This window comes from Myxine glutinosa, chromosome 6 (assembly GCF_964187855.1).
Source record: "Myxine glutinosa chromosome 6, kmMyxGlut1.1, whole genome shotgun sequence".
Taxonomy (NCBI): domain Eukaryota; kingdom Metazoa; phylum Chordata; class Myxini; order Myxiniformes; family Myxinidae; genus Myxine; species Myxine glutinosa.
Genome location: NC_136266.1, coordinates 80,564,405 through 80,581,114, shown reverse-complemented (window position 1 = coordinate 80,581,114; position 16,710 = coordinate 80,564,405).

Sequence of the window (16,710 nt, the reverse complement as noted above, 5' to 3'; positions counted from 1 at the left end):
CAGGAAGAGGGAGGTGACGTCAGATGCGCGCTGAGCTTGGAGAGAGAAGGACGCCTCCTCCGAGTGCTGTGACACCACCCCGCATCTCTGGACTGGACCGTGCTGTATCCTGTCCCTGAGCCAAGGTGCACCTTGTGCTATCGACTGCCTGTCCTTCCCTGCCATCAATCCCTGTGTAAGTCAGTCTTGTTCCGTTTGTCTGTGGTCTGTCGGGGATAAGATAAGACTGTAACTAAGTGCCCATCTCTTCTGTGTCTTTACCTCATTACCTTGTAATCTACCCCTTTTCTCCACCACTAATTATATCCTCCTCCGGAGGTCTTGAGAACTGTACCCCTTGCGTCGTTTCATTTATCCCAGTCGTTGTGTCCTTTCCATCATTGATTTAGCGTAGCGCGATTTGGCTAACGTTCGAGTGGAATCGGGTGAGTTGGGGGTAATCGGGTAAACTGTGCGAACACGGCGGCCATTCCGCTCGGTCAAGCAACATCTTAAGCCGTGTCCGTAACAATATATATATATATATATATATATATATATATATATATATATATATATATATACATACATATATATATATATATATATATATATATATATATATATATATATATATATAATATATATATATATATATATATATATATATATATAATATATATACATATATATATATAAATATATATATATATATACATATATATATATATATATATATATATATATATATATATACATATATATATATATATATATATATATATATATATATATATATATATTTATATATATATATTGTTACGGATCTCTACGTCGGCCTTCTTCCCCTTAAGAAGGGGGGATTAGTCCCCTTGTTCGTGACTGACCGACGTGAGTCCTGACGCTGCACAGCTCCCTCCGGAGAGGCAGGAGCGCAACCCCATTCGCGACCACGGACAGATGGTAATTGCCGAGCAGTTTAGCAACCGCGGCACGAACTATTAGCAAGGACTGACCCGATCCTTAACGTTGGCCAAATCGTGCCACAGGTATTCAATGAGGGAAATCACTAAAGCAACCGGACGAGCATGAAGAAGAAGAACAAAGGTAGGAAATACAAATATGATTTATTTACTAACTATTTACACAATTAAAGAAACCAAGGAGAAGGAAGGATAATAAAATAATTGACAGAAGGAGGAAGAACCAGAAGACACAGTGCAACACTAGCTTATCTAAACAGGCTTAACTTATACCCAGGGACAAGACAGACAGAACGAACTCACTCACAAGAATAGGGGTAGATGGATGCCAGGGATCGATGGTTGGGAAGGCAGAGAAAGGGCCAGGCAGATGGTAGGCGTCGAGGTCCGGCTCCCAGCGTGCGCTCCGGTCCACGCTTTTGGGGTCGAGGCGAAAATCCCGGGAAACAGCTCCGCTCCGGGCTGGCAACGAGGATCCGGCAGCTCCACGTATTCGGCTTCACACCGGCAGCTTGCTTTATTCGTCCTCCGCCTCCTGCGTCTCCGAAGTTCTCTTTACACTCCACAGAATCTGCCTCTCGCCCAGCGCACCTCCCTCAGAACTCTCTCTCTCTCGTCTGGCCCCTTACGCATCTCTCTCGGTGGGGGCTGATGCAATGGGTCTTATAACCCCGCCCTCTTGAGCCATACCCACTCATCCTTGGTTGGTCGGCAAGGGCTTTCCTGGCTCCACCTTCGGATAATGATGGGCGGGCAACGCCCCTTCTTCGCCGGGCTGACCACGTGCATAATGGAGTCAAATGTAGTTGGTAATGCGGTTGGCAATGCGGTTGGCAATGCGGTTGACAATGGAGGTTCTGTGGCAATTGAAAGGGGATTCTACCTTATTTCCATTTGATGCAATGCAGTGTCAACTAGTGGGAACAGAGCCTTCAACTACATAGAATAAGGAGATAACTATTTAAGAGGGTATATGATTGGCTACGTGTATGTATATGGAGTAACTAGGAGGACGACCTTTGACCTTTACACATGGAGGGTGATATTTACAACAATTCATTACACTTACAACAATACAAAAAAAACACAACAATTCTCAAATCCACAACACTGCACCCTCATCCTCTAGGCACGTGCTCGGGCCTATAAAACTTTAACTTTAGTGTGAAACGTAGGTGTAGTTCCCTCTACATTTACCCTGACCCTGAGTGTGACCATTTTAAAACACAAATAAGTATGTCCCCCTGCTGCATTGCACCCTACCTAACAGATTTACGCCCACAGCTAACCGAATTGCGGAATTGTCTTCAAACTACACATGTACGGTGGGGAGCATTATTTACAATTGACGCTGGTATTTACAAAACTGACCCAGGAACTGTGATTGTTTTTCTTTTTGGGGGGGGGGGGGGGGGAGACAGCCTGCGCTGCATCGACGCACCAGTACCAACAAAGAGCACCATAAAGCACCATAAAGCACCGGAGTGCACAGTCACCACAGTTCATAATAAAAGATAAACAAACCCCTGGTGCTGGTCTTCCTCTTCGGCTCCCTCTGCTGGCCATTATTCTTCCTGATGTTGTCAACTTTGTCTTCTTGCTGGCGGCCTATTTAGACATAATAAAAAGCACAAAACGTGTCCATTTTTTTATTTATGGCCCACAGGGGCTGACTATGAGTGGTTCACCTGTATGGCATAGGTGCCATGTGACCAAGGTCCGCCAGCAAGATCTCGGGCCATCATGGCCGGTTCCAGCAGAGGGGCCATGTCCCAACCCGTGGGGTCCATAAGTGGTGCTCAGCCACAGACAGGTGGTCCATAAGTGGTGCGTGGACGCAGGCAGCTGGTTGCAAGGATTCGGGCACACAATGGCGGACTCCCGCACACTCCCCTCGGTGCCCAGAGAGCACAGTCCTCGGGTGGGAGACAGGGGAACAGAAGATAGGTGAGCGAGGGGTAAGGTCACAAGGGTACACATCAAAACAGGTAATGCAGAACGAGGTGCGTACGGAGAGCGAAATGAGAAAGCTCGTCCCTACCGTACGCCCCCCACATGTGACCCACACTACCCCCCCTTGCCCCTCCCCGTAGTTACAAAAACCAACACATTTACAAATTCGTCACTACCGTCTCGTCTTCCCTATATTTACCCTATACCAAATTCGTCACCACAATCCCTCTAATCCAAATTTGCCATCACCAATTCATCATCAATCCTCATAAGGAGGGAGAGATGGAACACAACACAATGTCACACCCACGTCATGATGCGTCTCACATCCAAACATTTGCACAGAAAAATAAAAACAACAAACCATGGCATGGTGTGGAGCACCGTCGTTACCTCAGGTGAGTGGATGTAGATGGTGCGAGGAGACTTCAATCCTAACTACCTTCTAAATGACATGAACACACTTTACACTACCCGGGGTCTTTCCCTGCCAATCCATTGGCCATATTACTCTATGCGGTTTTAAGAACCAAATTCCCATTGACCAAACTGTGGTGCTTCATCAATTTGGGGTCTCACTCTCCCGATTCAACTCCCTGTGCCTTTGCACAATTTCAGGACTGGGTCGTGTGGCTCTCCCAGCAGGTCTACCCACCTGCACACCTCCACCACTGTAGTTGCCTCCGAGCTTACCTGCTCCTTACCCTAACCTATCCACCTGGGGAAGGCCCTCTGGCGCTCTCCCCACTCGGTGCCCTCTCTGGCACTAGGCTACCCGGGTCCGTCCTCTGGATCCTCGGGCCCCATCCACAACTCTACCGGCTCCCAGAGCCCACCTGCGGCCTCACCTGGCCGACATCCTAACAGTGGCGGAGTGCCCATTTAACTACACACACTAACAGGCCACACACCCAGCCATTTCCACGTCACTAATGCACCCATCCAAACACCATTCTTCCACCACGTACCACAGATGCCAATATCCAACCACAATTTACCTACTCCCTCTACCTAACTCTTAAACTACCCTCCCCAGGTATTCGTGATGGGGTCCATCCTCCCCATACACTCCCTTCGCACCAACCACTCCACTCCACAGTTTCCACCATACTCACTCCACACCATCCCTTCCATACTCCATATATTACAAACCATTTATTCCATACAACCATTCTCCATACCTGTATTTGCACACCTTTGCCATCACTCGTACACCTGGTGCTTCCTGCACCCTCCTTCCTCCAAAGCCATTTGCTCAACACAACACACAATCACCATTACTCACTCATACACTGCTCCATACACCTGTTCACTTGCACACCTGTGCAATCACACCTGGTGCCACCTGCACCCTCCTTCCTCCCAGGTTTCCTCAATCATTCAATACACTTCCGATCATCAAACACACGGCATCATTTGATCTACCTGGTGCCCTGCTAAAACTCGCGCTTTCCCGTCGCCCCTTATATTATTGCGCTCCCTCGTTATTATAATCCAACTACCCTCTCTATGTCCCCACTACCTGTCCAATGTCACTTCTTAAATCTACAGTAACCTATGTTCATTTCTAGGTCCCTACACATTATCCAAACCCTCCCTGGCTAGTTTTCACTGCCAAACCCCATAAAACTATAGCTCCTTTGCCCCCTTTGTGAGGGATGGCAGAGTTGCCATCCCACCACATCGGGTATCTTCTACTATAAATTTCGCTCATCAAATTCCAGCCAATCAAAATTTTCCAATCACAAATTCCCTATCCCTACCAAATGTCCATTAAACTTGAGCCTCGGTGCGTCGTTACATTCTCAAAGCCCGGCTTCGCGAAGCCGAGCAATGAATTCGGGTGGTTTGGTCGCCTGCAGTTTGAATCCGTCCGGCATTCGGTTCAAGGGGGTGGGGGGGGGGGGGGGGGGTTGGTCGGGCCGAGATTCCACACACCATCTCGGCGCGGCACCTTCCGGTCCCCGGCCCGATGGCTCAATCTCGCCCGGTCGGAACCCCTCCACCACAAGGGGGCTCCGTGCCGCTTCCTCCCACCTGCCCTTGAACCGGACCGGTCACCTTGCCCGACAAGGCCCGGACTCGACCGTGCGGGGCCTAGCATCCAACAAAGCGCACCGTGCCCCGAGTGCTCGCATCGGCTATCCGTTGCCCTAAACGCTGCCCCGGTCAACGTCGATGCTTCACTCGCATACGCGACCCATTTCACACTCACAAAACCTGGCGTCTCAGCGCCTCCAGTGCATCCCACACACTCCGTCCATTTCACCACCGCACTCCCTGTTACACACCACACCTCTCACGCACCCTCTTGCGCACACTCACCGTTCGCACACTTCGTTCCACACCTCTCCTCCATAACACTCACCATGGGCGTGCACTCTTGCATCCACCCACTCACGCGCTCCGATGTGCCCTGCCGCACACGCGCCACAACCAACTCAGGTGTGCACTCTCGCACATGTTCAACCATTCCAGGTGTGCATTCTCGCACCCGCTCCACCACCAACTCACTCTCCGTGTCACTCTCACCCTCGCACGTACACTCCGTCATGCATTCCCGCTTGCACTCGGTTTCACTCCCACACTTTATAACACACCCACTCGCCGACGCACACTCTTTTTTTCACAAGCGCGCCATTTCCACTCACAGGGGACCCTTCACCAATGCCCGGGTGCCATATTGACCCCAATCGCGCGACAATTCTCGTCGCGCCAAACATCCTCTTACAAAATCTCCCGGCACAACATACAGCCCGTCTCACCTTCGGGGTTCTTCTTCCTCCCTGCACCAACACCTGCAAATATTTATATGGATTATTAAGCACAGCATCGTGATGTGAGCACGGACTTTGTACAGTTTCCATTCCTTCCTCCAACTGCTGGGCTACCTCCGTCGTCTTTTCAATTTCAATTATACCCACTACTGCTTTTTCTTTATTCACCACGACGACCGCTGGCTTTATTAAAATTCCCTCTTCTACCTCAGCGGTCGCCGGCTGCCCCATACCCCGGGTCGTGATTTCTACCCCAGTCCAGTTACCCGTGCTTTTCTCCACTTCGCCCAACCAGTGCTCCTCGACCCGCTTTACCTCGTCGTGCACCCTTGGGACCCCCTCACCCACCATGCGATCCATGGTCTCCCCAGATTTTTGCATGCGGTCACCCATTCTGTCCCCAACTTTGCCGATTCGCTCCATTTTGCTTCCTAGCCTCCCGATTTGATTTCCCATATTACTTAACCCGTCTCTCAATTGCTCACTGGTACCCCTTGCTTCGTCCCTCATTCTGCTTTCCATCCCTTCGATTTGGTTTCCCAACCCCCTATTGTTTTCCCTCTCCTCATCCGCGTTGGCCATGAAGGCCTGCATTTGTAGCATGAATAGGCCCCAGTCCATTGGCGGCGCTGCTACGGTCACGGGCGTGGCGACATTTGGCGCCGCTGCAACCACGTGCGCGAGGGCGCCATTTTGTGCGCCTGAAACCTCTGCAACCACATCCTCATTTCTCTCCTCCTCCCTCTCCCCCATAAACATTTCCCTGGGGTCCTGGGTTGATTCTAACCCCTCTAACTCCCCAACCGGCATCCGAACACCTTGACCATCCATGGCACGATTTTAATTTGGATGTTATAATAAAAGAAAATTGTGGGCCACTCGTAATTTGAGCGCGCTAAGCGTGCTTCAGGTCCGAATCTCGCTCCCGACACCAAATGTTACGGATCTCTACGTCGGCCTTCTTCCCCTTAATAAGGGGGGATTAGTCCCCTTGTTCGTGACTGACCGACGTGAGTCCTGACGCTGCACAGCTCCCTCCGGAGAGGCAGGAGCGCAACCCCGTTCGCGACCGCGGACAGATGGTAATTGCCGAGCAGTTTAGCAACCGCGGCACGAACTATTAACAAGGACTGACCCGATCCTTAACGTTGGCCAAATCGTGCCACAGGTATTCAATGAGGGAAATCACTAAAGCAACCGGACGAGCATGAAGAAGAAGAACAAAGGTAGGAAATACAAATATGATTTATTTACTAACTATTTACACAATTAAAGAAACCAAGGAGAAGGAAGGATAATAAAATAATTGACAGAAGGAGGAAGAACCGGAAGACACAGTGCAACACTGGCTTATCTAAACAGGCTTAACTTATACCCAGGGACAAGACAGACAGAACGAACTCACTCACACGAATAGGGGTAGATGGATGCCAGGGATCGATGGTTGGGAAGGCAGAGAAAGGGCCAGGCAGATGGTAGGCGTCGAGGTCCGGCTCCCAGCGTGCGCTCCGGTCCACGCTTTTGGGGTCGAGATGAAAATCCCAGGAAACAGCTCTGCTCCGGGCTGGCAACGAGGAGCCGGCAACTCCACGTATTCGGCTTCACACCGGCAGCTTGCTTTATTCGTCCTCCACCTCCTGCGTCTCCGAAGTTCTCTTTGCACTCCACAGAATCTGCCTCTCGCCCAGCGCACCTCCCTCAGAACTCTCTCTCTCTCGTCTGGCCCCTTACGCATCTCTCTCGGTGGGGGCTGATGCAATGGGTTTTATAACCCCGCCCTCTTGAGCCATACCCACTCATCCTTGGTTGGTCGGCAAGGGCTTTCCTGGCTCCACCTTCGGATGACGATGGGCGGGCAACGCCCCTTCTTCGCCGGGCTGACCATGTGCGTAATGGAGTCAAATGTAGTTGGTAATGCGGTTGGCAATGCGGTTGGCAATGCGGTTGGTAATGCGGTTGGCAATGCGGTTGGCAATGGAGGTTCTGGGGCAATTGAAAGGGGATTCTACCTTATTTCCATTTGATGCAATGCAGTGTCAACTAGTGGGAACAGAGCCTTCAACTACATAGCATAAGGAGATAACTATTTAAGAGGGTATATGATTGGCTACGTGTATGTATATGGAGTAACTAGGAGGAGGACCTTTGACCTTTACACACGGAGGGTGATATTTACAACAATTCATTACACTTACAACAATACAAAAAAACACAACAATTCTCAAATCCACAACAATATATATATAACGGTTTTTAGAACCTTCACTAGTAAATTGTAGTTTTTTTTTTGTATACAAGATCGAGGCTCGTGAAAGAGCTAACATTAATCACAACATTTAAAAAAATGAACACATAGAACATATAATAAGGGGAGCGGTAGACAAGATGAGGAGAGAGAGTGAAGCACACAAGTACAACATTTGAGAGCAGGGACATCGGGAGATCTGTGGGAGGGAGAGGGCTTGGGGGGAGGAGGCCTGGGAACGGGGGGGGGGGGGAGAGGAAAAAAAAACACATGAACACTGCTCGGACTTCCAGGAAAGACGTTGGTATTTCAAAAAAGTGGATCTGGGGTGAATTAACGGGGGTAGAAAAGGTCAAGGTTTTGGATGGGGGAAGATAAGAGATAGTGGTGAACAGCTGTTTTAAAGACCTAGAGGGAGGAATGGGATTGAAGAGAGTGAGGGAGTTTGTTCTCTCACTCTCTCGCATCACACTCTCTCTACCTGCAGGAATATTTGGGGGACAGAGCACAGAGAGAGCTGGGGGAGCAAGGCCGGAGAGGAGTCGGTAGAAGACAGAAAGACCACCAACCTGCCTGCGGTGAGTGAGTGAGTGAAAGGCCCTCGGAGTTAGCTTCATTGCGGGAGATTCCAATGATTCTGAAAGCTTTGGTTTCAACAGCGTGAAGCGAAGCTCGGTGTGAGGCAGGAGCACCAGCCCAGAGGGGAGAACAGTCCATCCTTAGGGAAGAGGAGACTGCTGCAAAAGATTAAGGAGAAACAAGCATTCTGAGTATTGCGCTGCAATACATGTCCCCTACCGGCAGTCTGTCGTCCGGAAAACTGTTGGGGAAATTACCAAAGTTCAAAGTGCCATAACTTTGTCAAAAATGATCGAAACGTCGTGAAGTTCGAACTTGATCTGTAACTTATCATGAGGAAACCATGTACCAAGTTTGAAATAATTAGCATTCAGAGTTTAGAAAGAAAAGTCTGGAAAACTGTTCTTTGCGTATCCCTCATAAATGTCCCCCTGTAAATATCCCCATTATTTGGCTTTGTTAAAGATCGCACCCTAGTTAGTCCATGTACAACACGTAGAGCACCATAGTACCTCTCCGTAGTTATTTCATTATTATGTGTTTCAGTTAAGGATCTGTTCCCAGTAGTTGAATCTGCGATGCATTAATCAAATAAGAGTAGGCCCAAAATTCCCTTCAAAAGCGGTGCGAGTGGTTTGCTAACTCCCCACCAGCCGCCATTGGCCATGCGGTCGGGCCGATAAAGAAGGGGGAGGAGCCACCAGAACAAGGTGTGGCAAGTCGGCTCGTCATCGGAGGTGGAGTCAGCAAGCCCTTGCCGGCCAACCAGCACCGCGGTGAGCCAACCGGTAGGCGTGCCCTCGGAGCAGGCGGCTTGATACGGCCATGAGCGATAAAGGCGGGCGCGGGAGACTGCTTAGGGAGATGAGTGCTCCAGCCGAACCGAGAAGTTGAGAGAGTTGAGTGGAGTTGGAAGAGAGTTGGACGAAGAAGGCAGAGAGAGACGAAGCTGCGCGGAGCTCTGTGACAAGCTGCTTCAAAAAGCCCTACCGCGTGAAATGAATACGTGTACCTGCCGCTGGCTGCTCGCTTCCAGCCCGGAGCATGGACCTGGAGCGGACCACTTTGCTGTGCCCTGCCGAACCTTCGAGCCCTGTTGTCCCACCTGGACCTTCTCCTTCTTCCAGTGATTCCTGCCTGCTATTCCCTTGTCGTGTAAGTCTGTTGTCTGTCCTTTTTGTTGTCTGGGATATAATATAAGACTGTTTTAAGTCTTGCCCTGTGTCTTCTTCTTCTTCTGTATATTGCTTTCGTTTCTCCTTTGGTTTCTTTGGTTTTGTAAATAATTAATAAATGTCTGTTATTTCTTACCCTTTTGGTTTCATTCTTCCCCGATCGCTTTAGTCTTTTCCCGATTGAGTACCTGTGGCACGATTTGGCCAACGCTCGGAATCCGGTTTAGTCAATTGATAACGGCTCGAACCGCGGATTGCTAAACCGCTCGTCAAATACCATCTTGTCCGTGGTTCGAGCGGTACTTGTCACCCTGTTTTGCGGAGGGATTGGTAAAGGTATTCGGGAGAACACCTGGACCTGAATTCGGGAGAACACCTGGAGAACACCTGGAGAACACCTGAATCCTGATCAATCCCACCCCGCAAAAGAGCGTTACAAGTGCCAGGACCAGAGACGGCCAGCTTAACAGGCCAAGGGGATTAACCCCCCCCCCTTGCTAAGGGGAGTGCCGTCTCTGAGATCCGTAACAATTGGTAGTCAGGAGTTGGGATTTAGAACCTGGGACTAAATTTATTTAGACCAAATTTTGGACACCAATTGTGCTATTGGCCGTAACAATTGGTGTCGAGGAGTTGGGATTTGGACCCGAACCAAATTTTTAACATCTAAAAGATTTGGTCAAAATTTGGAGTGGCCGAAATTTTTATTAACAATGAAATTAAATCGTGCCGTGGATGATCAAGGTGATCGGATGCCGGTAGGGGAGGTAGAAGAGGGGTTAGAGGCAATCCAGGACCCCAGGGAGGAATTGGAGGAGGAGAGCAATGAGGGTGCGGTAGTGGGGGGTGGCAGGCGCACAAGATGGCGGCACCTCGCACGAGGTCGCAGGGGCACAAGATGGCGGCGCCGCGCATGTGGCCACGGTAGCCGAGCCCGCGGCACTAGTGAATCTGGACCTCTTTATGGTACAAATGAGGGCCCTTATGGTCAAGACAAGTGAACAATTGGGAAGCCAAATCGGGGAATTGAGAAATGAGATGGGAAGCAAAATCGGGGGATTGAGAAATGACATGGGAAGCCAGATAGGGGGGCTCGAAGGTAAATTGGGGGGCCAATTGAAGGACGTGGGTAACCAAATCAGGGAAGTAAATGAGGGGTTAGCGAGAGACAAGGCCACATATGAGGTAAGGGAAGCCGAGAGGGAGGTTAACCACAGGTTGAGCGAAGAGGTCGTGGGGGTACGCAATGAGGTAACGCGGGTTGAGAAGCGCGGGTTGAGCGAGGCGGAGCAGAGCCCAGGTAACCGGACGGGGGTAGAAATCGCGACCCGGGGTATGGGGAAGCCGGCGACCGCTGAGGTAGAAAAGGAAATTTTATTCGGACCAGCGGTCGTCGAGGGAAAGAAAAACGAAATTAAGTCCGAATCAATCGAAGCAGTAGTGGAAATTGGGATTGAAGAGACGGCAGAGATAGGAATGGAATCGGAGGAAGAAATGGATAATGTACAAAGTCTGAATTCACATCCTGATGCCGTACTTGCTAATCCTTATAAAGATTTGCAGGTGCGTGTGGAGAGGAGGATCCCAAAGGTGAGTAAGGTGGTATATGGTGCTAAAAGGTTTTGCGGGAGAATGTTTGGCGCGAAAAGAATTTTCACGCGCTTGGGATCCCAGCATACCGCGGGCGTTTGTGGGAGGTCCGTGGTGCGCTGTGTGAGAGAAAATGGCACTCGTGTGAGGAAAACGTGTGCGTCGAAGAGGGAGTGTGTTACAAAGTGTGGGAGTGAAACCGAGTGCGAGCGAGAATGCACGTCGGAGTGTATGTGTGATGAGAGTGATACGGAGAGTGAAATGGATGAGGAGCGAGTGCGAGGAGGCACACCTGAGTTGGTGGTGAAGCGCGTGATTGGGTGTGAAAAAGAGTGCACACCCATGGTTGTCACAGAGGATGTGACCGAGGAGTGGGCGCGAGGAGGTGTGTTAATGAAGTGTGCGAACAGCGAGTGGTGTGTAACAGAGAGTGCGGTGGTGGAATTGACGGAGAGTATGGGATGTATGAGCAATGAACGGAACGAGTGGTGTGAGCATGTCCGGGGAGCATCGACGTTAAATGGGATAGCAGTTAGACCGACGTTTAACCGACGTGAGCTCTCGGTCCGTGCCGGGCTGTGTGTATTGCGGGAGCCGGCGGCGATCGGTGCAGCGTCCCTCCTCTTCGGAGCGTCGTGCACGATCCGGGCCGGGCCCCGCCCCGCACGGTCGAGTCCGGGCTTTGCCGGGCAAGGCGACCGGCCCGGTTTGAGGGAAGGTAGGAGGGATCGGAACGGCGCCTCCTTGTGGTGGCGGCGTCCCACCCGGCAGGGTTGGCCCACCGTGCATGGGAGTGAAAGGCCCCGCGCCGGGATGGTGCTTTAAACCTTGGCCCAACCAAACCTCCTTCCCTGAATCGGATGCCGGACGGACCCAACCGCAGTAGACCAAACCACCCGTATGCATTGCTCAGCTTTGCGAAGCCAAGCTTTGAAAATGTCATTGATGTACTGCGAGGCTCGAAGTTTAAGGGACGATGGTAGGGATAGGGAATTTGAATTGGCAAATTGGACTGGCAAATTTGATAGGCAATTTGATTGGCAAAAATTGGATGGGCAGAATATTGGTAGTGAGAGATGCCCGAGGTAGTGGGATGGTAAATTCACCATCCCTCTCATCACCCCGGGCACATGAGCTGTAGTTTATGGGGTTATGGCGGTGCAAACCAAGCCATGCATGGTTTGGATAATTGTATAGGGAAATAGCTGACCATAGGTAACTGTAGAGTTAAGTAGCGACATGTACCTGTAGTGGGGACGTAGAATAGATTAGATGGATTATAACAACGAGGGAGCGCAATAGTATAAGGGGCGACTAGGAAGCGCGAGTTTCAGAAGGGGGGTAGTCAGCTTAGATGATGCAGTGTGTGTGAAGGGAGTGATTGAGCAGCGTATTGTGAAAAGTGTGAGTTGAGTGCGTAGTATTGAATGAATGGTCCTGGAGGAGAGACCGGTGCAAGAGCCACCCTGTGTGTGTGAGCACAGGTGTGTAAGTGAAGCACAGGTGTATGGAGAATGGTTGCAGGGAATAAATGGTATGGAATATATGGAGAATGGAATAGATGGAATGGAGTATGGAATGGACGGTGTGGAGTGAGTAGTGCGGAATATGTGGAGTGGAGTGGTTGGTGCGGAAGGAGTGGATGGGGAGGATGGACCCCTTTCACGAATACCCAGGGAGGGTAGTTTAAGAGTAGGTAGACGGAGTAGGCAAATTGTGGTTGGATATTGGCATCTGTGGTGCGTGTGGTATAATGGTGTTTGGATGGGTGCATTAGTGAAGTGGAAATGGCTGGGCGTGTGGCCTGTTAGTGAGTGTAGTTGAATGGGCACTCCGCCACTGTCAGGATGTCGGCCAGGTGAGGCCGCAGGTGGGCTCTGGGAGCCGGTAGAGTTGTTCAGTGGGGCCAGAGGATCCGGAGGACGGACCCGGGTAGCCCAGTGCCAGAGAGGGCACCGAGTGGGGAGAGCGCCAGAGGGCCTTCCCCAGGTAGATAGGTTAGGGTAAGGAGCAGGTAAGCTCAGAGGCAACTACAGTGGCGGAGGTGTGCAGGTGAGTAGACCTGCTGGTGAGCCACACGACCCAGCCCGGAAATTTTGTGAAGGCACAGGGAGTTGAATCGGGGGAGTGAGACCACAAATTGGTGAGCACCACAGTTTGGTCAATGGGAGTTCGGTTCTTAGAAGATGTGCAGCTTTGGGTCTTCGAAGATGTTCGGTTCTTAGAAGATGTGCAATTAATAGAGATGTCTCAGCAGGCCTTTCAGTTCGGTTCTTAGAAGATGTGCAATTAATAGAGATGTCTCAGCAGGCCAGTTTCCAAAGGTTTTGCTTCAACTGGGCAATGGTCAGCTACCAATAGACACTGAGACTGGAGATGTCACAATACCCCCAAATTGTGGAACAATCATCAACACATCTGAAGAAATGCTATTAAAGGTTTATCTTAGCCTCTCACAGAATTATAAAAACCATGAGTGGCTTTGTGAACGTGCCATCCTTGCTCCTAAAAATGACATTGTGCAGGATATTAATGCCACCATCATTCAACCGCTACCAGACAAATCCACATGGTACATGTCAGTTGACACTGCAGTTGATCTTGACGATGCTGTCAACTATCCAACAGAGTTTCTAAACTCTCTTCAGCTCACTGGCGTTCCACCTCACAATCTGCAACTGAAAGTGGGAGCCCCCATTATGTTGCTACTAAATTTGGATGCACCAAAACTCTGTAACGGTACAAGACTCGCTGTCAGAACTCTTATGCCCCTTGTGATCGAAGCCACCATTATGACTGGTTGTGCCAAGGGAGAGGATGTTTTTAGCCACGTCGCAGACGCTGCTCATAGAGTGCCCTCTGCTGTTGTTGTTAGCCGTGTCGCAGACGCTGCTCATAGAGTGCCCTCTGCTGTTGTTGTTGTTCTTCTTCTTGTTCTTCTTGTTCTTGCAGAGAAGACAAAACCTCAAAGCTCCACCCATTCTGGGAACCATAGCTCCACCCATTCTGGGAGAGCCTTCATCTATCTATAATTCCAGTAATCTCTGTGTGTGTGTGTGTTTGTCTGTGTGTTTGTCTGTGTGTCTGTGACCGCTGTTTCTCGACAACCACGGGTCCGATATACTTTAAACTTGCCAGGTATATTGCTGGGGACCCGAGGATGTGCCTTTTCAAGGTTTCATATTAATCGGACAAGTAGTTACCGAGCTATGGCGATTTCTTTACCAAACTCCGCAAGCCGTTCGCTTTGGCTTTGCGAATTGGACCAAACCATTTCATGTAAATAGAGGGGGGGGATTGTCACCGTACTCGCAAGCCGTTCGCTTTGGCTTTGCGAATGGACCAAACCATTTCATGGACCAAACCATTTCATGTAAATAGAGGGGGGGGGGGTTGTCACCGTACTCGCAAGCCGTTCGCTTTGGCTTTGCGAATGGACCAAACCATTTCATGTAAATAGAGGGGGGGGATATAATTTTAGATATATATATAGTACGGGCATGCCCTAGTATAAACAAATATCCACCATTTTATTAACTCGCATAGCTTTGAGGCCTGTTTTGTAGGCCCGTGGTGTCTTCCTCTCTCACACAGTTTTATTTCAAATCAAATTCGATATATCATTTCATTTTTCACAGTCGCTAACATAGTTTTAGACTCGGTTGAAAAACAACGGGAAGAAAATCCAATGAAAGTTGCCCTTTATAGAACGAAATGAATTCTCAAAGGCCTGTAAGTTCAAGTCCATTGAGATTTTTTTTTTTTTAATCGCGGCATGGTCAGTCATACACCGCCCGAAATAAGAGACGGGAAAATGCCGAGATATATATATTTTGTTTAAATCGCGGCATGGTCAGTCATACACCGCCCGAAATAACAGACGGGAAAATGCCGAGATATATTAAAAATTCGTCCATTTGATGACAATCGTCACGATGAAATATTTAATTTATACGTCGTCACAATAATGTGGAGAGAGGAGCATAGCTTCGTTCATGTGTCGCCACACACGGGAAATTACCGAGATATATATTTTTTTAAATCGCGGCATGGTCAGTCATACACCGCCTGAAATAACAGACTGGAAAATGCCGAGATATATTAAAAATTCGTCGCCACACACGGGAAATTGCCGAGATATATTTTCACTTTGCACAAAAATAACATCAAGTAATCGAATCAATAGGAATGTCCTGTGCCTATAACATCGACGTTATAGGCACAGCTGCATCTAGGCATTGTGTAACATCGACGCGGCTTTTGTTTTAATTAAAACTTTTTGTACTTGTTATTCCACGGATTCCCATCATCCCAACAGATATGCCATTTCAGTTCAAGGGCCTTCAGTTTACAGTGAGACTATCATTTACTATGACCATCAACAAGTCTCAGGTACAGTCTCTCAAGGTTGCTGGAGTTGAACTGACAAGTCCATGTTTCTCTCATGGTCAACTCTACATTGCATGCTCACGTGTTGGGGCAAGCACACATCTTTTCATCAGAGCACCAAACGGCAGAACAAGAAATGTTGTCTACCCCAGAGCTCTTGCTGACGAAAACACATGTCTGTTAATATTTTACCGAGGCAGCGCTGGTGGCCCAGTGGATCATGTGCTTGCTTGCCACGCAGACGATCCGCGTTACTATCCCAGCAGCGGCAAAAAATTGTGAAGACCACCAAATGTGGCCCGTTCTGAGATATAGTCCCTAAATGGATTGAACTTGGACCTAAATCACCAACTTACTCACTCTTTTTTTTAATTTAAATGACTTAACTTATAGCAAGTTCTTATGTTATGTACATGTAATTACATACAACATGAACTACATAACAACTTGCTATAAGTCGTCATTTACTTTCTACAAATTTGAAACCCGGGCAACGCCGGGTACCTTTGCGACATATATATATACAGACTTGTAGGCTATGAGCCAGACCCTCAAATTTTCGACATTATGCTCAATCAGAGGGAGGATGGCTAACAGTTATTTTTGGCAAGGCCAGGGACCCTAGTGCTGAAAAAAATGTGATAGCAGTGTGAAACTCTTAGCCGTATCTGTGTTATCATCACATTTGTCAGACCACCCCAATAACGCTTTCGGTAATTTTTCCGCCTAAGATTTAGGGGGTAGGGTTCGTTTTGGGGCTTTCAAATAATATCTCCTATATGTATCAGTTAGTGTTGTATACCAGGTGAAAGGTAATTGAATTATCTTTCACATGATCTATAGAAAGTGCCTGTGTGATATATAGTAACCTCTTTATGATCATTAAAACATAATTATTTCCGCCAACCCTCAAAAATTTATCACAAAATCCCCAATGAAAACAAAATTAGGCAAAAATTCAGTTTGGCGGATATTAAATGAATTTTTGAATTTGAGAAACACACAGTATGATTAAAGTCAAATTTGGGCCTTAAATCTCA